This window comes from Crocodylus siamensis, chromosome 3 (genome assembly GCF_052110815.1).
Source record: "Crocodylus siamensis isolate JL-2025a chromosome 3, ASM5211081v1, whole genome shotgun sequence".
Lineage (NCBI taxonomy): Eukaryota > Metazoa > Chordata > Crocodylia > Crocodylidae > Crocodylus > Crocodylus siamensis.
In genome coordinates this window covers 199,334,864-199,358,171 of record NC_143397.1, presented here as the reverse complement: position 1 = coordinate 199,358,171, position 23,308 = coordinate 199,334,864, and positions in this window count along the sequence as shown.

Sequence of the window (23,308 nt, the reverse complement as noted above, 5' to 3'; positions counted from 1 at the left end):
TCCACTTATCAAGCTAACCTATTTTAGAGCAATTTTGCTGTCTGCTAGGGCTCTCTATTTTACAGCTTGTAGAGCCCTGCCTCTCTGCTGGACTGCATGTGGTGCCTCACACCTAAGAGGCTTGTTTTCATTTTCACCAGCTGGCCAGGACTGGCCTCTGAAATCTGGAAATATCCCAGCCAGACCACGATGTATGGTCACCCTACTTAAACCTGAATACAACTAGTGTGCACATACTGCATTATCGGCACATTTGCCAATGCCTTCCCTCACTTCAACTAACAAGACTTTAACCCTAGATTAGAAAAGACCATAACATAAATAGATGAATGTAGTTCCCTGTTTAAGCAGCCTGATATATTTGGCTGTGTCCTTTTGGCAGATCTAAGTACATAATGCACCCCCTGCATATTCTGAAATATCTAATACTGTGCTAAAATATTAATTATACAGCACTCATTTTACACTGAAGAGAACACATGCATCCTTTGCTACAATGGATGCATAGAGACCTCTCAGAGCTACAGTACTGTAGTTCTCCCTTTACAAAATGACATCATACAACCTGACTGGTCTAGGTTCTACATAATTACAGATTTCACAGTTCAGGTCAGTAGAGCAAAGTGATGGCATTTTTAATGCTTGCAGTTTGCTGGTTTATGAGTTAAGGTAGGTGGCCAGGTGTTACTTTGTGGGTTTATCTGTCAGTCTGATGATGTATTTGTAATACTGTGAGACTAAATGAGAATGTTGTGAGTCTTTTTTTTCCCCTTTTGCTGGAAATATAAATATTTTCTTTTCTGGGTAAGACTGCTGCCTTGTGTAACAGGAAGTGATCTCATATTTTATTTAATAGCCTAATTTTGCTAAAAGATCTGAATTTAACTTGGGCAGTCTGCATGACATGGAATTCATTCTTTCATAGGTATAGTATTGGAGTGCAATGGAAAAGAGAGGAAAGGAATAGTAACTCACTTCAGTCACATCTCATTATGTTAAAAGAGAAGTTGGCAACATATCAGCAATGCTCTTCGAATAAAGAGGTTAGGACAGAGAAAAGGTTTGCATGAGACCTTCCAGTTCTGAAGAGCTGGATTCAAATCTTGTTTCATGTTCCAAATTCAACAAACAATTTGCAGTTATATAAAGACAGGCACCAAAATCACTAGCTAAATGAGCATCATGAAGAGGAGAAATTAGGATCATCCACTTCAGAGTTACAGATCTGTACCCAAATGAGATGAAAGAAAATCATATAGGTCTCAAATCCTTTGTATTCATAAGACTAAGGAGGTAAACCCAGAGGAGGTCTATTTATCCAGCAGAGGGCAGTAGTATGTTCATACACAAACCAACTTACAAAAAGCCTTTCTTGTAAACAAAGAAACTAGGCATTAGAAAGATCAGTTTGGGTGCCTAGTTTATCTTACTTTCACCTTCTAATACTAAAGTAAATCACATAATCTCAATTTGTAGTTTACTATGGATTCAGGCACCGTAGCATGTGAATCTAAAGACTGTCAATACAACCATAAGTTAGTTGCTTGTCCTACAAGAAAATAATTGTGTGGATTGGAGAGAGCTGGGAACACTTAACTGGTCTTTGGAGGTTTGTCTTCAAGTCAGGAGAGGGCATTTATTTTCAATCTTCCTAAAGACAGACTAACACTTTATGCCACTGCTTTAACATTATAGCAGCTAAGACAGCTAATCTCCTGTCCACACGCACACGTTTACATGCCTTAAAACTATACCTTTGCTAATTATCCAGAAACACACATCTAAGGCTTTTTTTTAAACCATTTACTGTACAAAATAACAGCACAGCTTTAGTTGGAAAAATAAATTGGTATTTGCATGTAATACTAAGCAAGATTCAAATGAAATGCTGCAAGCAATGTAAAAATAAAAATAGATGAAGCACACTTAAAAAATGTAGCAGTGGGAAAATGTCACAATACAGCAGTAACCTCACTAAGGGCCCTGTTACATGTTAATTTTATGTAGCTTTGGGAGCCCTTAACCCATGGATTATCCACACATTAATACCTGAAACTAGTTTTAAGAACTCTTTAGGTGACTTAAAGTTATGCCACTGCAAGCTGTTTCTCTCTGATCTATGTTACCCAGTGTACGTTACACTAGTGTGTAGCCACTTTATGCTACATATCCCCCCTGCAACCTGTCTGGTGTCAGGTGTCCCCTAGTGGCCAGACCTGCCTGCTTTCAACCTCTGCTCTCTACTTTTTCTCCTATGTCTTGCCTGGCAAGGCTTGACCTTTATGGGTTTCCTAACTCAGGAGACTGATGACAGAGATTATATAGTCTCTTTCTTGATGCCTTCACCCAGTGTGCTATTCTTCAGGCTTCCCTGCCCGAACTCTACAGGGTGAGCCTCACTTTTTAAGGCTACCCCAGTCAAGCCTTAAGTGCAATAATTGTGATCTCCAGCCTCCCCATATCACCCCCATTCCTTGGAGATGTTGTCAACTACCATCCTCAGGAGGCACCTTGCCTCAGTATACAGTCTGGCCTACTCAGGACTCCAAGCACTTGTCAAGGTCTCAACCTTCCCAGGTTTCTGCCCCCTTTTTCTCATTGGACCCCCTCAGCCTAGGCCTACCACACCAGAGCCCAACTTATGATCTCCAGCCCTCTCAGTTTCATAGACTTCATAGATTTTCATAGACATTTGGGTTGAAAGGGACCCTGGAGGATCATCGAGTCCAGCCCCCTGCCCCAGGGACAGGAAGTCCCAGCAAGATAAGCATCCAAATGTGTTTTGAAGGTGGTCAAAATAGGTGCTTGAACCACCTCAGGTGACAGTCTATTCCAAACCTTGGGGGCTTGGACAGTGAAGAAGTTCTTTCTTATGTCCAGCCTGAAATGGTCACAGTGGAGTTTGTGACCATTCAATCTTGTCATCCCTTCAGGGGTTCTGGTGAACAGTCATTCCCCCAGATCCTGATGAGCACCCCGATAAACTTATAGGTGGCCACCAGATCACCCCTAAGCCTGCGCTTTTCCAGGCTGAATAGCTCCATTGCTCTCAGCCTGTCATCATAAGGTCTGTTTTCCAGACCTCTGAACATGCACTTGGCTCTCCTCTGCACCCTCTCAAGTTTCTCCACATCCTTTTTGAATTGTGGAGCCCAAAACTGGACGCAGTACTCCAGCTGCAGCCTCACGAAGGCCAAGTACAGCTGGAGAATGACATCCCGGGATCTGCTTGAGAAGCATCTATGGATGCAAGCCAGCGTTTTGCTTGCTTTACTACCCGCAGCATCACACTGAAGGCTCATGTTCATCTTGTGGTCAACCATGACCCCCAAGTCCCTTTCATCTGTAGTGCTAACCAGCACAGCACTACTGAGCCTATATGCATGGTGCAGGTTTTTCCTTCCTAGGTGGAAAACCTTGAATTTTTTGGTGTTGAACACCATCAGGTTCTCATCCGCCCATTTCATGAGTATGTCCAGATCTGCCTGGATCACCCTCCTGTCCTCAGGTGCAGATGCTTAACCCAGAGTTTGGTGTCATTTGTGAACTTGGCCAGTCCACTTCTGACACCAATGTCCACATCATTGATGTAGACGTTAAACAGTATAGGCCCTAGGACAGAGACTTGTGGGACCCCACTGGTCAAAGCACACCAAGACGATTGGCTCCTGTTGACCACCACTCTCTGGGTCCTACCGCAGAGCCAGTTCCCCAGCCAGTGGAAAGTGGTGACATCAAGGCCACAGTTAGCCAGTTTAACCAAGTGGTAATCGTGGGATACCAGATCGAAGGCTTTTTTAAAGTTGAGGTATATGATGTCGATCTCTTCCCCTTTGTCCACCTGGTCATAGAAGGAAATGAGATTGGTCAAGCAAGACCTACCCGCAACAAACCCATGCTGGGTATCCCTCAGGATATTGCCTTCAGCTAGTCTGTTAAGGATGGCCTCCTTGATTATCTTTTCCAAGACTTTCCCCAGGATAGAAGTCAAGCTGATGGGCCTGTAGTTTGCCAGATTTACTTTCTTCCCTTTCTTGAAGATAGGCATGACATTGGCTCTCTTCCAATTATTGGGCACTTTACCAGAGTGCCAACAACTCTCAAAGATCCATGCCAGGAGCTATGATGCTCGCCAGCTCCCTGAGTACCCTTGGATGTAACCCATCAGGGCCGGCTGACTTGAAGTTATCTAGCCTGTCGAGGTGTTCCTTCCTGAGGTCAGCTTCGATGGAGGGCAAGGAATCTCTCTCACCCGGGCCTCCCTGACCCATAGTGGGCAGGGCCATCCCATGGGACTGATGGAAAACTGATGCAAAGTACCCATTTAGCAAGTTTGCTTTTTCCTGGGCGTCAGTTGTCAGTTGCCCTATCTAGTTTAGCAGGGGTCCAGTGTTGCCCTTGCTTTTCCTCTGGTTCCTCACATATCTGAAAAAGGATTTTTTATTTTCCTTGATATTTGTAGCTAGCTGGAGTTCCATCACATCCTTGGGTTTCCTGATTTGCCCTCTGCAAGTCCGGACTAAAGCAGAGTATTCTTCCTTGGTGGTGGTTCCAGTCCTCCATTCTTTATAGGTCTTCCTTTTAAGATGCAGGTGGTCTGCCAGTTCCCTCAAGAGCCAAGGGGGCTGCTGTGTCCTCCTGCTGCCTTTCCTCTGAGATGAAATGGACTTTGCTTGCGCATTCAGGATTGCTCCCTTGAGGAGCATCCATGAGTCCTAAACTCCCCTCTCCATTGGGTTGTGGCCTTTTAGGGCCTCTCTGACAAGCCTCCTTAGCTTGTCAAAGTCAGCTTTCCTGAAGTTGAAGACTTCTGTACAACTGACTGACTTTCCAGCTTTATGGCAGATGGTGAAGGTGATCAGTTCATGATCACTGTCACCCAGCTTCCCTTCAATTGTTAGGTTGCCAGTTAGGTCATCTCCAGTTGCCAGTATGAGTTTGAGCAGTGCTTTACCTCTTGTCAGCCCATAGACTTCCTGCATCAGATAGAGGTTGTCCACACATGAGAGAAAGCTTTGCAACTGCTTGGATTTGGCTGAGCGCTCCTCCTGTGAGATATCTGGGTAGTTAAAGTCTCCCATGACAACCATGACAACCAGTTTCTGGTGCCTCACCCTGGTTTTTGTTCCTGTGGGCTATGACCCCTGGCTATCCCTGGCCTACACCCTGCCCTAGCAGGATACTAAGACCTGACATGTCCTACCGGCTCTCCACTGTGGCCTCTACAAACACTCCTACAGCCACATCCATTCCACTGGGCAATCTTAACCAAAAAAGTCAGCTGCTGCTTTAACAAAAACTTCTCTCAACTGGGGTTCAGTATGTCCAAAGAAAATACAAAAACAAACATGTCCGCTACTACTTTATCAGGGTTCTTTCCTCTGCATGAAAAAAACCTCACAGAAGGGTATGAGCTGTCCTGGTTGGAGGCACAGCCTGAGGTCTCAGCATCTGGATCACAGAGTCTTCCAGTGCCTGTGTTACAAAAACTGTCAAGTTTCTGCCCCCCACAGCACCTTCCCTCATAAGCAACTGGGTTTTTGTCCACCTCCACACTTCCAGCTTTGGGGCAAGGCTTATATTTTGGAGAGCACCCTCTCCCTACCAATTGCTGACCTCCTTTACCGCTGGTCCAGGAGTTTTTAATCTCCTAATTACAGGGCAGCCCCTGTTCCTGCTGCTCTTAAAAGGCCAGGACCCTGGTTCCTCTGATGTGGTTCTTTCCATCTCAGACTGCCTTCTCTAATCTCTGTCTCTCCCTTACTCCCTGGCTCTCTCAGCAGAGTAACAGGGTTAGGGTTCCCTGTTACATCCCTCTCTCTGATGGCCTGAATTGGGCCCACTGCCTTCCCCCTGCCATGGTCATGCCCCCCTACCCTTTTTCCCTCACTAGTCCTGATCAGCACCATGCCCCCAACCCTCTGGATCAGGCCTGCTGTTCCCTACCTCCCCCAACATCATAGACCCTTCTCACCCCCCTGGCTTATTTTTAGCTGCTGATGCTGTCCTGAGGGAGCAGCCACAAAAAGAGACCCTGCCTGCTTGGTGCCCACCATTGCCATTGCCACTATGGGGTGGGCTCAGCCTAGAGAGGAGTAGCAGCCTAGCAGCAGTGTGGGGGAGAGGGAGTGGCAGCAAAGCAGGCAGGTTTCTGTTCCATGCCTGCTACCTTGGGAGTAAGTGGGAAGGACAAAAGGGAGCCTTGAGGAGAGAGTGGGGGGAACAGGGCAGAACCCTGAGAGGCAGGGGGGATTCACAGCCCAAACTGGGCTCACTGCTCCCTGCCCCCAAAGCACCCCAGATCCTTGCTCACCCACCTCATCCTGGTATATTTGGTACTGTCCCAGGGGACCAGGCAGGGGAGGATAATCTGCTTGCCTAGCCACCACTGCCACTCTCTGGACTGGGTGGGTGGCTGTAAGTAATATGGGACATTTGGATGAGCCAGGGAGGCTGGGGGAGGCAGAGAAGGAGCCCCAAGGGGCAGGGGAGAGCCCCCAAGGTGGGGAAACAAGGGAGGCCACAGGGGTGGGGGAGAAGCGGGGGGGAAACTCAGAATGTGAGGGGAGGTGAGCAGGGTGGATTCTTACATTTCAGTCCTCAAGGCTTTGGCCTGAATGTGTGGCTGCTCCAAATTCAAGCTAACACTAACACCAATCAACATTTGAGCAGCCTGAAGTGCAACATGTAATAAGGCCCTAATAGTGACAGCTACAGTTTATAAAAAAATAGGTCAGGAAAAACAAGGTACTTCTTTGAGAGGCAAATAGTCCTTTCAAAGCACAGGAGGATTAATATACAAAAGAATTCATATTTGTCTTCATTTTGGTATCTCAGCCTTGGAATATGTAGAGGAGGCATTGAACTTTTAAGTTGCCCAAAGGAAGTATTTATGCATACTTACCCTACCCTAAAAGGTGATTTGGGAGAGCTTTAAATTACATGGCTTTTCAATACACAAAGTGTAGATAGAAAGAGTTATTATTCTTTCTTTAATATCAACAACATAGTTAGTAGTCTTCACTCATCACTGTGAACCTGAGCCCTTGTCTGGTCTAAAGTTTCTGTGAGTGGTAAGTGAGACAGGTTTCCAACAAAGTGACTAATATGTATAATTGTATACTTGTTGGTTAACCCTTGTGCTCATTTTCCTGTTTGAACAATGCCAGAAAATGTCTTTGTTCAGCAGCCCAAAGCTACAGATAATGTATGTACTTTTTTAAAATTTTGTTCATCTCAGTAGACTTGAGGGTTGCTTGCATTCCTTATAGTATAAAATTTGCCTTGCCTGATCACTCAGTTATGTTACTGTTTGATAAATTTAACAGCAAGTTTTAGACTCACAAATGGCATCAATTCTTTCAAATAAAGAGTTGGCGCAGAAGAAAATATTACTTAACACTTGCTGTCAGCCACTTTTACAGCTGGGCACTTACATATAAAGCTCTGTATGATGAACAGTTCACAGAAAGTCTAGACATTTTAAAAAATATCATGTTTAACCCAAAACAAATGTCAGTGAAAAAAATCATGCAGTTTTTTTAGTTCAGTAATTCAGGCAGGGTTTGGAGTTCCATCCTATAGATATTTAATCTTCAAGTGCAGAGAAATTGCATGGTTGAATCCTTTATGGATTTTTCCTTCTTACTATTATCAACAGATAAAAACATACTTAAAAATTGCCTTTTTATATACACTCACTTACGTTGAGTTATTTCAGGATAGTTTGTGACCTGTCCCTTTGTAGGTTTCTGAGGAAGTCAAATGACAGAAGCTCCCAAGGCCTGAGGCTTACTGGAAGGTTATTAGGCAGTGGTATAAGAAGCAGAGTTGGTGCCCAAAGCAAACCCTGGGGATGCGGGAGGGGGAGGGGGGAGGGAAGGACAAAGAGGGCAGGGGAAGGGAAGGGCAAGGAAAGGAGAAAGCAGCAACTGAGTAGATGCTGCTGCTGTTGTTGCATGCATGTTCTGCCCACTGTGGCTGTTGTTCTGAAATCTGCAGAAGCAGCAGCAGCCAGAGACTGTTTTGGTGTTCCTAACATGAGTGTTTTGCCAGGGCACAGACTCTGCAGGGTGGGGGATAATTCCCCATCTTAACTTGGTACCTGGGCCAGGTGCCCCTCTTGCTTACCCCTAGTTACTTTACTGTCATTCCCAATTCTGATTACCGCCTCCAGGGCTGCAAGCATCTTAAAAAGGATAAAGCAAAGGCAGGATCCTGGTCCCAGCCTCTCACTGTAGTAGGTAGTAGAATGGGGATATGCCATGCCCTCTTAGAGAGAGCTGAAGCTTTTTCTCTGCCGCATGCTTCATTCTATGAGACTCTCCAAAAGAATTCTTTTTACAATACTTATGTACGGGAGTCATGCCATTATTCAGGTTCTCTTCAGAATTTAAAAAATTATACCTCCTTAGGGTTAAGCACATATTATCAACACATTTCTGTGTGGTTTGTTGAGGAAAGTCTGATTTTCAAGTGTGATAGCAGTCTTTCTGCAGTTTTTCTCTATCAGTTTCAAAACCGGATTTGGTAGAATAGAAAAAAAGATAACGAAAACACCTGTGGGCACAGACAGGCATTCAGATCCCTGCTGTAACTCATGGCATTTTACATAAAGTGCCACATGTTAAAGCATCCCTTCCCTCTCTCCCCCCCTCCCCTAGACCCGACAGACATTTTTAGCAGTTCAGTTCAGAGGGCAACGAGCCTGCCTGCATCAGCCCTGCTAGCATCAGCTCAACTCTCAACTCATGAAAAATTAACACAAGTCCCTAAGGGGCTCTAAAGCAGAGCACCTTCATTTAATATCTCAGTTGAGGAGGGTTAATTTGTTGTGCCATCAGCCACTTGAAAAGTGCTCTGCAGCCATCCACATGCATCACAGAATGGCTGGAGAGCACTTTCCGGAGTATAATCACAACAAAAATATAACGTTTATACATGCCCTGTATCCATAATTTTGTTTAAAAAATACCCTAACTTTACAGCCTAAACTACTTGACTGTCACTTTTAATAAGTTGAGCAGATATACTGTCTGTCTTAATAGTCCCCTCTATCACTATCAGGACAGATTGGATCTCCTCTGTCATGAGTAAGACCTAATGACATTGATTCATGTGAAATCTAAAAATCAAAGCATGACATTCTAAGAAGTACAGAAGCCCTTTGCAGCCCAATGGCCATCTACTTGGGCCTGAGCCTCAAGACTCAGGTATGTTCTGTAAATGCTATTTGTGGGAGGCTATTAACATTTTTAATAGAAAACTTACAGGAAAGTATAAAAGTTATTTTTGGTTGTGATACCAGCAATCCGTTAAATAAAAGGTTGGCAACATACAGCCTGTGTCACATCTGTCCCACACAGCCATTAGATCCAGCTTGAACACACAAGGCTTGGACAGTGTGCAGAGGCAGGGGCACTGGCTTCTCCATGCTGCCATGCAGAGAAGTGGGTGCTTTCCTCATGCCACCATGGGTAAGAAACTACAGTTTAACCAGTATCTAGATTAGGATTGGCAAACCAGTCAATTGACAGGTCAAATATTGTCAATTGACTGCATATTTTTGACTGGTCAAAGATAATATGAATTTTATAAAAAAGCTACATTTTTTTTGTATTTTTCTTGACAGAAATATGATTTTTAAAATTGTTTTTGACACATTTCTTAATTGAAAATTTGTGCTTTCTCTGTGTATTATTTGGACCTATTGCCTTTTTTTTTTTCACGATTCTTGACTGATACTTGATCATTCAATTGACCAAACTTTATCTGACAGGTCAAATACCGTAATCTAAATTGAATCAAATGACTGACTTTTGTTTATGATTGGTATCCGTTTTCTAGTTGTTCTAGTCACAAACATTTTCTGCTTAACTTTGCGTCTTCCAGACAGGACTCCTTTCCACAGCTCCATACCTTTTGTGTTTGTAATTCCAAAGATATTTTTGAATTCCAATTTTTTTGTTGTCTTATGACAGGTATGTGAATATTGGTTTGATTATTTATTGACTACTGTGAACTAAGAAAAAAGGAATAGAGACAGTTCTGGAGATTAAACCAATCAGAGGAGTAGAGATCCAGATAAGAGTTATGATACTTACATACTTTGTGGCTGATGGGAAAAGCTAATGCAAATTTGTTGCAAGTTACAGGAGATACCAAGCATTTTGCTGACTTGGCCTGATGCTGCATATAAAAGTACATCTATGTGGACCCTAGTAAGCAAACTCCAGGATAAAGCTAAGTTTTCTTTGTTATCTGGTAGAAGGCTGTTGGTTTCAGAATCCTGCTGTCAAACACCTCACTGCTGCTCTTAGTCGTACCACAAGTTGCCTGCCTCAGTCACATGGACCATTGTGAAAAAGAATGGCTGTGTCTACACATGAAATTAATGCAACACAACAAACTCTAGTGCATATCACATTTACACATGCATCTGGGACTGCAGCACATTGAACTGGGTCAGAGCAGCCCTGGCTGGCAGGTAGTGCAGGGGGTCAGCTTAGCAACCCAAGGCTGCTTTAACCCAGCTCAGTGCTGTGAAGGGATTGGCTGGGACACGAGGGTGCTCTACTGCAGGGCTAGCCAAAAAACAAGCCCCCACAGTGAAGCACCTTTGTACCCCAGCCAGCCCCATCAGCATCTATACGTGTGTTGCTGTGTGCTAAAGGATGTCACCACAGGATAGTACTTATGTTTAAAAGTACGAACCTATGGCAGAGTTAATTAATTTACTGCAGTCTAATAGGACTGGACATGTAGATGCTGAGAGTTTACTGTGGAACTAATTTTAGGCATTTCAGCAGTAAACAGTCTCATGTAGATATGCCCAGTGATTACTTTCAATGAATTCCTCATTTTTTTTCCACTTTTTCTTTTTCACAATGGTCCATGAGCAGTCCAGGTTTATACAGACTGATGTTGTAACTATGACAGTCCAAGAAATATGTAAGTGGCAAGGATTTTTGTGAGTGATAATTTCTATTGGACCAAATGCATGGTTGAAACAGTCTAGAAAAGCTTTTGAATGCAGAATATTCTTTCAAGAGCTTGCCTAAAACTGACCCAACCATGCAGTTTTTACAATAAAAAATGTCATTCACAAAAATCTTTGTCTCTTAAATTTCACAATTTTTTTCATTATTCAAAATTATTCACCCCAAAATTTCAGCAAAGTTAATGGTCTATGCTTATAAATGAATTCTTTGTTTCAGTATCCAGTATGGATCGCATCCAAAACCTATTGAACTCAATGGAAAAACTCCCACTGAATTAATTAAGTAGGTTTTGGATGGGTCCTACTTGAGTGGCACTGGAAATTCAGATTTGAAATATAGTTTACATAATATTTTTCTCCAATATTAGTTGTTTCTTCCAAAATTCTGGACAGTAAGAACATTTATTTGTATCATCACACACAGAATATACAGAACAGACAAAAATATAACAAAAAAAATTAGTTTGAAAACTCCATGGTTCAGGCAAACATTTTAATATTTACTAAGATGGTATAACCCTTTAGGTTGTTTGGGAAATTCAGGTTTATGGAAAGATATGGTAGCACATTTCATGACAAATTATTCACCTGAGGATTTTGGAGAGGGGTTTCCCTTTTTTTCAGTATTTTGGAACAGGTATAGAGCTGGTCAAACAATGGCAGTTTTTTCTCTTACACTGTCCAATATTTATTACATTTCTGGGGATACTAGATCTAACTTTATTATTCAAATAAGTTAGACCTAGGACAAATACCAAAACACAGGCTCTACTTCCATGAAAAAATGTGTGTTTTACTCCTTTTGTTTTACTTTTTCACTTCATTAGTATTAGTCACATGAAAAAGCAAAGCTTGTGTGAAAGTTCATAAAAGACTGAGGCTTTAAATGTTATGTATCAAGGCTGCCTGTTTGATCCTTATCACAAAATATATTGTCCAGTTTCCCATGCCCAATGAAGAATAGAATATATATTGTAACCTTACTTTCTCTCCATTTCCTGGTGAACGTGCGTGCAATATAAGCTACAAAATCTGGGGAAGAAAGGCCAGGTAGAGGTAGAACATAGAGGCCAATCAGTTTGACCTCAATCCCTCTAAAGATCTTGGAAAAAATCATCAAAGGAACCATTAACGACAGGCTAATAGAAGGTAACATTCTTAGAGAGAGCCATCATGGCTTTGTTGTGGGTAGATCTTGTCTGACCAATCTCACTTCTTTCTATAACCAGGTGATCCATCACCTGGACAATGGAGAAGAGGTGGATATCATATTTTTGGACTTCAAGAAAGCCTTTCACCTGGAGTCTCATGATGCACATATGGAAAAATTGGGGAATTGCAGCCTCAACAATTTCACAGCCTGATGGCTGGTGAACTGGCTCTGTGGACAGATCCAGAGAGTGATAGTTGATGGAACCAAATCAACATGGAGCATGGTGACCAGTGGCATCCCCCAGGGCTCCATTCTCAGACCTGTATTCTTCAGTGTGTTTGTAAACAATCTGGAACCTGGTGTCAGAAGCAGGCTGAGGACACCAAACTATGAGGAAGTGCAGTCACCCGGAGGATAGGCTGGCAATCCAAGACAAACTTGACAGGCTTACAAGGTGGGCGGATCAAAACCTGATGGCATTCAACACTGAGAAATGCAAGGTGCTACCACCCTTGGCAGTGCTACTCTTGCTAGGAGGTCATGACTGAGAACAAGATAAATATGAGCCACCAATGTGACGCTGCAGCTGGCAAAGCAAACAAAACTCTGGCTTGCATCTACTGATGCATTTCAAGCAAGACCTAGGAACTCATCCTCCCACTTTATTTGGCCTTGGTGAGACCACAGCTGGAATATTGTGTCCAGTTCTGGGCTCCACAATTTGGAAAGGCTGTGGAGAAGCTTGAGAGAGTCCAAAGGAGAGCCATTTGAATGCTTAGAGGACAAGAGAGCAGGCCTTATGAAGACAGACTGACAGACATGATGTGCACCAGGAACAGAAGAACAACTATTCACCAGGGCACCCAGTGGGAAGACAAGATCCAACAGTCACAAACTACTGGAAGGCTGTTTTAGGCTGGACATAAAGAAAAACTTTTTTACTGTCTGAGTCCCCAGGGACTGGAATAGGCTCCCCACAGAGGTGGTAGAAGCACCTTCTCTGGACACTTTCCAGATACATTTGGGTGCCTATTTTGCAGGGATCGTTTGGTGGAGAAGGGTCTAGCATAGATTATTTCAAAGGCAAACCCTCTGAAAGAACAATGAGTGACCGCACTGGAATGGTGATAGGTGCATGAGTATGTGGTGTGAACTGTGTAGTAGGACTATAATAGTTAAACTGTCAAAGTATGTTTTGATCTGCCAAGTGTTCCACAGTGGTCACTTGACATGTTGTTAGAGGTAGAAGTCTATATAATTTATTTATATACATAGAAAGAAATATTTTTGCCAAAAAAAAAAAGTATGTTTGCCTAATACAGGCCATGTGTTTTATAATTGTGCTGAGCGTTGACTGCATTTCATCAACATCATTGTTGGTTTCCATTACCGAGCACATGCTGGTTTTGGCTGCTGATTAATGATAGATAATGTATTTAAAGACGTTTCCTTGTATGCAAATATAACATAAGAAGCACTTTTCCCCATGCTGATTGGGGGGAAAATCCTCATCTTATATTCAAGTAAATATGGCAGAACAATTTACTAGGAGTTGAGAAATGTGGATCAAAGCCCCACGGTCTGAAAAGATCTCCCATATCCTGGATGTGTGCTAGAACCACTGACCTATTCTACAAAAAGAAGGCATCTTTATTATGCCCTGCCTTCCCTCCTCCCACTCTGGAAAAACATAACTAACCTTGATCTGTTTTAGGTGTCTAATTCACTGTATTTAGACTGTGAATCCTTATCTAAGATTGACCTCAGGGTTTAACACTTAAAGGTTAGCATATAATACCTTAGAGCAGGGGCAAGCAATTATTTTGGGCAGAGGGTCGCTTACTGAGTTTTAGCAAGCCATTAAGGGCCACATGACAGGCAGCCCAGGGCAGATAAATATTAATTTTCTAAATTTTTTAGGGGCTCCGCAAGCTGGATAGAATGGCTTGGTGGGCCGCATGCGACCCGTGGGCCGCATTTTGCCCACTCCTGCCTTAGAGGGCCAGAATTTATGACAAATTCCTCTTTGGCATTCTGCATTAGCTAGCTTAAGTAGCTTCCTGTTCTTGTGAACAGTCTGGGCTTTTGTGAAGCCTATTCTGAGCTATCCAAGTCTCCCTACATATAGGAAGGTGCTAACTCAGGGAGGTGGATTCTTCTTTGGGAGCCTAAAGATGAAAAGTTAGATAGCTCAATCCTCAGCATCACAACATCTAAGTTCCTCTGAGATCTTTCCCTTGGGACATAAGTAATTGTATTCATGTTGGTTATTTCATTGGTTGCTAAAACTGTATTTGCAATAGAATATATTTCCCCATCTTCTGAAACAATCTATTCTATTCTGACTAAATGAAAAAAAAAGTATACATTTCTTGGTTTTTAGAGTATGATTTCATCCTGTATTGATATTTGTTAAAGCCAGTGTCCTTTTAGCTATTTATTTATACAGGATCTCCTACCAGATGTTCTTCTCTATGTCATATGAGGTCCATTTATCTTCATCTGCTTCTAAATTTCTCTGATGATTCATACTGAGTTTCAATCCAACCCATTTTTTAAAAAACAAACATTCCCTTAGGTACTTCAGTTTATGTAGTTTCAATATAGCCATATAACCTGCAATAAACCATATGCTAAAGGAACCTAGAATAAATAGTCTATTTAAAAAAGTGAACTGCCAACAAAATTGAAATTCCATTTTTAAATGATTTTTTACAAAAGTAAACACATGACAGATTTGATCACTGGGTCATTTTTCATTGGCATTTTTAAGCTTGAAGAAACCTGTGCATATATTTTAAAAAAACAAAAGCTTTAGAACTGTTCTGTGTCACCAAGTCCCCAAGAGCTAATTCATTCTAAAGACAACATTTTACATCAGTAGAACACAGCTTAACCTTCAACTAACCTTTCTGTATTTTCTTTCCACACCCTTAACAGAGGCCTCACAGCCAAAATATCACCTCAGATCTTTGCCTGTTTTTAACCATAGAAAAATATATGTACATTTCTCATACATTTCTCTTAGACTTGATAAAATTATAGAAATGTGTGCACAGAAAACTATAAGGCCAGCTTCCTATCACAAAGTATATATGGAAAAGGAGGGGTGTGGACATATATGCAATTTTGGAGAAGGCCCCACTGTTAGAAACAGATACGGCTACAAAGGCTGAACACAAATCCTGTTGTCTTGTTGTTTTGAATGCAATACTCTTGGCCTGTCAACCACATTAAATTAAAATATTTTCATTTCTGGTTCAAGGAAGAGTCTGCTTGGTAAGGACACCCATAAAGAAGTTATTCTCCATTATTTCCAGTATCAGGTATTCAACACGCTCAATATTTTCTTCCACTTTTCTTCATCCACCCCTGCCCCAACCCAGTCTTTCCATCCAACTGCCTGGGCAAGAAATTACAGAGGCAACTATCACATCTTAATATTAGACAGACTTCATCTGGCTAGGATAGGTACAGTGTCCTGAAGCAACAATAAAGTACTGTTATTAAGGCTTGTACTATAGGGCTTTAGAGAGGGCTCTAAGGGCATTTGTACATGCAATGGCATTTGATCCTCATTAATTTATCTCACCTTAAAAATTTTAACCTGGGTTCTTCTGGTGCATTGCATTTGTGTTTACGTATCATGGGCTTTCGAATGAATTAAGTCCTGTGCGTAATTCCCCACAAATTCCAGCAGGGAAAGACAAATACCGATCTAGCTTGGATCACCCTTTCCCTGGCCCCACTAGCTGAGTAAAGCAAAATCCCTCACATTTGGTCAGGGCATGGAGGGGCAGGGGTGAGGGCAAAGGCTGGGGCTGCTACAGGTCAGGAGGGGTGGGGGTTGCCTCTGAGGGTAGCGGGGAACTCCATGGCCAGCCGGGAAGCACAGGGTTTTCCCCAGACATGTCCTCTTTTTTACCCCCTGTGCTGTGTCCAAGCAGGTTTTATAAATTTCCTCCCCGGGTTCGTTTTCAACATGGTCACCACTAGATAGAACTACAGTTCCCAAAATACCTAGTGGTAGCAATGTTGAAAATAGACCCAGAATACCGCTAGGTAGAACTACAGTTCACAGAATACAATGCTTTGCTCCACTGGTGGGGCCAGGGGGAGGGCAATTAGAGGCTACAGGGGGCACAGAGATTGGGACGGAGGGGCACCAGCAGGGTTGGGGGGCGGAGTGCTATGGCTTGGCATTAATGGGCAACCAAATAGGCAAAAGCAGGGCTATAAAAAACCCCATAGGAAATGACCAGGAGTTCTCTCTGTTTATTTTATTTTTGTTACATGCAGTGTTCTTTTGAGGGTGTTTTCAGTGTAAGAAGGAGTTATTTGAGGGAGATATGGAGAACAAATATATTATGTCAGTGTTTCTTGGTTTTTGGTTTTAGCCATGTTTGGCATTTCTAGACCCTTTAGGTAACTTCCCCCATCCCTAACTTAGCTTTTACTTTTCTACAGGCACAATCAGGAATGAGCCAATCACTTATTGCAAAGCAGGGAGAGCACCTGTTACATTTCAAAGAGGGCAATTAGCCCTTTCTCAGGTCGAACCTCTTTTGTTCTCCTGTGAGAAACAGAAACTGAGGGATTTTCTTCCCCTCCTCCCCACCCTCAATCCCATCCAGAAGCAGGTGTATTCACTCCTTCCCAACAAAGCAGGGAGAGACAGACAGAAAAACATGCAGCTTTATTGCACAGGAGACATTTAGAGGAACACACGCACAAGTGTTAAGAAACTCTCCACTGCATGGCTCAATGAAGAAAGGACACTGTGCAGTCCCCGAGATAAGACAGTGATTGGGGGGTCCCCATGGAAATTGTACCAATCCCAGACAGCTGGGGGATGCTGGGCACTGTAGTCCTATCATGCAGGGGGTGGACTGTAGTCCTGTCACACAGCCCTCCCACTAGCCCTGCCGTTGCCCCTCACTCCTGGCCCACAGCCCTCTGCCCCACTAGCCCTGCTGGAGGGGACCCAGCTGTCCCCGTCCTAACCGGGCCAGAGTGTGGTGGCTCTGTCTCATGAAGATGGCAGCATGTGTTTGGCTCCAGTGCAGACTGGAGGGAAGATGAGGGGAGCACCCCACCTGGGGATGGGGCTGCCACATGTGCCAGTTCAAAGTGCCAGTTCAAAGGGGGGTGGGGGGGTGGACAAAGGGGTGAACTACAAAAAAGCCTCAGTGCCATCTGGTGGACATAGGGGCTCATTATACGCCTTTGAGTGCTTTTGTGTTTGCACGACACAAATCCACAGATACGGCAATGTAAGCAGTGGTGACACAAACTAAAACATGCCCGAGGAGCTTTAGTTTAATGTGCCGAAAAGACTTTTAAAGCGGCGGGAAATCCCAGTCGTGCAAACACAAAGCAGTTGTGGTGGCATAAATAGGAAATCTCATGGCATGTACAAGCATCCTAAGTAATGGACCATCTATGACGAGGTCGAACGGTCACAAACTCCTGCAAGACCGTTTCAGGCTGGACATAAGGAAGAATTTCTTTACTGTCCGAGCCTCCAAGGTCTGGAACAGTCTGCCAGCGGAGGTGGTTCAAGCACCTACATTGAACACTTTCAAGAGTAAATTGGATGCTTATCTTGCTGGGATCCTATGACCCCAGCTGACTTCCTGCCCTTTGGGCAGGGGGCTGGACTCGATGATCTCCCGAGGTCCCTTCCAGCCCTAATGTCTATGAAATCTATGAAATCTACCTTGCTATCTTTTGATTAACTGACATCTTAGGGCATCTTTACACATGCTCTAGGGGTGGGAAGTGGGGGCATTTTAACTAGAGCAGCTCTGAGAGCTGCTTTACTTAAAGAGCCTACAGCATCTCATGTATTCAACATCCCCATGCTTCAAAATGGTGGCAGGGGCACTGCTTTAGTCAAATAAGTTTTAGTTAAAGAACCCCTACTGCTGAATATACAAGATGGGGAGTAAGTTGCTGGAGTAAGTTAATTAGCATGCTCCAGTAGACTTGGTTAACTGAGCCTCCTCTGACACACTGTAATTACAGCATGTTGGAGCAGCATCCCTGCACATCTTACAGGCACTCTTAAAATCCAGTCCAGTCAAGCTATAGTGACAGGACTATCTAGGCCCCTGACAATGCCAGGAAATGCTTTGGTTGAGAATATTTGAAGGAGGAAAACATCAGAGGTCATAACACGAAACGCTGCCATTCTTCTAAAATTTCAGTTTAACAGGAGGCAAAAGCTATTGCTCTACCTTAAGTCAGTGACCTTAAATTACTTCATTTTTAATTTTTAATTCATAGTTTTGTTTTGGGGATTTAAAGATCACAAGAATCCTACATATATCAGAGTAAGTAGGCATGGAATAAGTGGGTATGGAGATATCATATTGAAAGAGATAGAGATAATCATTCATAAGTGAAACAAGAGACTCAAAGACCTCAGAGAGCTGAGTAGGAGCTACATCTAATAACAACTCATTTAATTGTTTTAGGTGTATCCAATATCTGTTACTGGAATTATTTATATCATGGGAAACATGAAGTAGTATTGTATATTAAGCTGCTTTCACATCAGATGTAAGCTAAAGCACATCACTTCTGGTCATGTCTCAGTTCCACGAGAGGGAGTGGTGCAGTGAAGCATGTAATGTCCATTCTTCATGCATTAACTCCTAAAGTGGATGTAACTGAAAGAGTTTACTGTCCTGAACCTGAGACCACACTAAGGGGGCAACATTGCATTAATTTGGAGTGGTAGCATGTGTACAGCATGACATGCTTTATTATGAGCTGCCTGGTACTAAGGGCACTGACAGAAGTGATTTTTCACCTGGTCTGGCCACAGAAAGCAGTCTATAGTTGTGACCAAACCTAAGTGCATAAAAACGGCCAATCGAGTGAAAATCTTTCAGCTGAAGATGTTTCAAAACATAGTATCTTCTGTAACTTGTGTCTCCTGGCCTGCCAGCCTGTCACTGTTTTCAGAGTGGGTGGGGGGGAAAGGGAGTGGAGGGATTTTGGTCTTGGGTATTTTCATCCCCCACTGGAGGGTGGGCTGGGTGTATTGGAGTCTCCCCCCCCGCCATGAGCTGGGGGAGCTCCAGTTCAGCCACCCCACCCACCAATGCCAGCTGGGAAACCCCTAGAACAAGATTCCTCTGCTGTCTGTCCCCCCTCCTATTTTGAAAACAGGGGCAGGGAAGGGAGGATGGGTTGTTGCTAAGGGAAACCAGCTGCAGGCTCACAGCCAGCAGCTAGAATCCCCTACCCCCTGGAACCAACAGTGAACTTCTGCTTGGTCTGGGGGACCACTGAAACTCAGAACGCTCCTGCAAAGTGTTCTGAGTTACAGCAGGGAGCCACACTTCTGTCTGCACCCTGTTACAGACATGCCTAGTGTGACCAAATCATATTCCTTTAATACCCTGATAAAAAAAACTCACCCTAGCATTCATTCTGAGGAAGACATCTGACACTTGGACAAGCTCTTAATACCATATTTCGTGGCATATAAATCAAGTTTTGGAACCCAATTTTTAACTTTTAAAATACAACCTTGACTTAAAATACAACCAGTATCACTGTCCCCTGCAAGTGGAGCAGGTTTGGTGCTCGACTTATACAAGCCCCTGCATGCACTCACTGGGGGTTGGGTACCCAGGGGTGGACATGTGCTGCAGACCTGCTTGCAGGTGAAGGTTCTGGGCTCAGCTGGTGCGGTCCTATGCCTGGGCCGCACCAGTTGAGCACCAAGCCCAGCGCCACTTGTAGGGAATGAGGCCACGCCAGCCAAGTGCTAAGCCTGGCTCTGTCTGCTATGAGTGGTGCTGCCAAGCACTGAACCCAGGCCCTCTCCTGTGAGAGGCACTGGGTTTGGTGCTTGGCTGGTGTGACTAGGCTCAGTGATTGGCAGCTCTGCTTTCAGGGGATGGGGGCACACCAGCCAAGCTCTGAGCCCAGCACTGCTCACAGAAGATGGGGACAGGGATGAGGCTGTGCTTGGCACTCAGCTGGCATGGCCCCATGCCCTGTGAGTGGCACTGCCTGGGTTGTGCCAGCCAAGCACTGAGCCTGGCTCTCTCTGCTGCAAATGGTGCTGCTAAGTGCCAAGCCTGACTGTGCCAGCTGAGCACCAAGTCTGGCCCCATTCTCAAAGGAAGGAGCTGAGCTCAGTGCTCTGCAGTGCTGCTTGGCTGGTGTGGCTCCATCCCCTGATTTAGATAACAGAATTTAGATCACAGAAATGGCCCCAGTACTTGGCTGGTGTGGCCCCATCCCCTCAGTGGTGCTGTGGCATGTGTCCATCTCCTGGGTGCCCGGCCTGCAGTGAGGGCATGCAGGGGCTGGTAAAAGTTGACCCCATTTTCTGATCCAAAAAGTTAAGTTGACTTATACACTGTATCTACAAAATTCCTAACTTTTTCATACATTTTCATAGATTTCATAGACATTAGGGCTGGAAGGGACCTCGGGGGATCATCGAGTCCAGCCCCCTGCCCAAAGGGCAGGAAGTCAGCTGGGGTCATAGGATCCCAGCAAGATAAGCATCCAATTTACTCTTGAAGGTGTTCAATGTAGGTGCTTGAACCACCTCCAATGGCAGACTGTTCCAGACCTTGGAGGCTCGGACAGTAAAGAAATTCTTCCTTATGTCCAGCCTGAAACAGTCTTGCAGGAGTTTGTGACCGTTCGACCTCGTCATCCCTTGGGGTGCTCTGGTGAACAGATGTTCCCCCAGATCCTGGTGGTCACCCCTGATAAACTTATAGGTGGCCATCAGATCACCCCTGAGCCTACGCTTTTCCAGGCTAAAGAGTCCCATGTCTCTCAGCCTGTCATCGTAAGATCTGTTTTCCTGACCTCTGATCATGCGCGTGGCTCTCCTCTGGACTCTCTCAAGCTTCTCCACATCCTTTTTGAATTGTGGAGCCCAAAACTGGATGCAGTACTCCAGCTGCGGCCTCACCAAGGCTGAGTACAAGGGGAGAATGACGTCCCGGGATTTGCTCGAGAAGCATCTATGGATGCAAGCCAGCGTTTTGGTCGCTTTACTAGCCGCAGCATCGCATTGGAGGCTCATGTTCATCTTGTGGTCAATGATGACCCTCAAGTCTCTTTCTTCTGTAGTGCTAACCAACGTAGCACTGCCGAGCCTATAAGGGTGCTGCAGGTTTTTGGATCAGACGAATGGTGTTGACTTATATGCTGCATCAACCTATACACCATAAAATACGGTAAGTGAACTAGCCTTAGAATAATTGCAGGGAGCAAACCAGGAAAGCCAAGGCTACAACTGAACTCCAACTAGCTTTGAGCATCAAGGACAATAAAAAGTCCTTTTTTAGATATGTGGGGAGCCAGAGGAAAAGCAAGGGCAACATTGGACCCCTGCTGAACCAGATGGGACAACTGACGCCCAGTATACCTGCCTGTTTTCGAACATCCGGTCACGCACTATGCGTCCCCAGATGTTCGGGGTTGTCCACCCATCCGTCCCTGCGATCCCAGTGAGTTGATGTTGTTGACCTGAATGATGTCTCCCCAGTCTTGCCCGCCACGACTTTGATCTTATCACAGTGGTGGGATTTGACTATCAGCACTTCTTGTGCAGTGGACTGCGGGGCGACAATCTTCTGCGAGGCTCCACCTCCCTTCTACCTTGCCCTTACATCCCACCTTGATGAATGTCGATGGTCTTTGGCCACATCCCTCTGATAGTTTCCTTAGTAGGCTATAGGATTCTGGCTAAATGCTCCCCCCCTTCTCCCCTTTCCTCCTAACAGCTGCCTGTCCTGGCCTAAGTTGTACCCTGTCTGTGCTCTATACCTCAGAACCCCTCCAACAGTGGGTAACAAAAAAGGAAAACACAAAGTATATCACTGGCAGAAAACCATCAGTGACTAAGGGCTGCCCTTCACCCCCTTATATGCCTATTCCTGCCACCTGCCCTATTGCCACCGGCTGCAGCCTCTAAGGCCCTTGACCAGCCTAGACTCAGTCTGGGGTCAGCCTACTGTATTCTTGGTGGATCCCCTTGGCACGTCTCCCCCACAGCTCCTCCTTGGGGCTGTCTGAGCCCTCTGAGATCCCATCTGATCCGGCAATCTGGCTTCTGCCGCATCTTCTGATCCTTTGTGGGCACCTCCAGGTCTCAATGCTCTCCAGCCCTCTTCTGCCTCCGCACCTCGGCTCTGCCTTCCTGCCTCCTGCCTTGTTGCCGGCGGCGACCTCCTCCTGCAAGGTCTTGCTCTCTCCACCGGGGCTGCAGGCTGCAAAACCCCGTGTTCCTCCACTCCAAGGGGACTCTGAGAGTGCTTCCCCCACTGGCGCTCCTGCTGGTCTCTCCCATTCCTCCTTGCACGCAGCTCCTTTTAACTCCCCTGACTGGCTCCTGCAGCTGCTGCCATCAGCTGGCCACAACTTTATAATAACACGGCGAATGAGTCGCTCGGGTCCTGCCACAACTTCTGGTTTCATCGCAGTTCTATCTAAAGGTAAGGACCTTTCTATTTGCTTCTCTTTTCTTTCTCCTCTTTCTCCACCCTGCACCTGCTCCCCAGGTCCCCCCCGGGCTCCCTGGGGTTTTCCCCTCAGTTGCTCCCTGGGACAACCAGGAAAAAGTCAACCTATTAAATGGGTACTTTGCATCAGTCTTTCAACAATCCCATGGGACGCCCATGCCTGCTACAGGACAAGGAGGTCCAGGTGGGGGAGATCCCATGCCCTCCTTAAATGCTGACCTCGTGAAGGAACATCTTGAGAAGCTGGATACCTTCAAGTCAGCCGGCCCTGACAATCTACACCCCAGCATACTCAAGGAGCTGGTGAGCATCATAGCCCAGCCTCTGGCATGCTCCTTTGAAAACTCCTGGTGCTCTGGTATAGTGCCCGAAGACTGGAATAAGGCCAATGTGGTGCTGATCTTCAAGAAAGGGAGGAATGTGGATCTGGCTAACTATAGGCCCATCAGCCTGACTTCTATCCCAGAGAAGGTCTTAGAACAGTTTATTAAAGAGGCCATCCTTAATGGACTGGCAGATGCCAACATCCTGAGGGATAGCCAGCATGGGTTTGTTGTGGGTAGGTCTTGTTTGACCAATCTCATTTCCTTCTATGACCAGGTATACTATCACCTGGACAAGGGGGAAGAGATTGATATCTTGACTTCA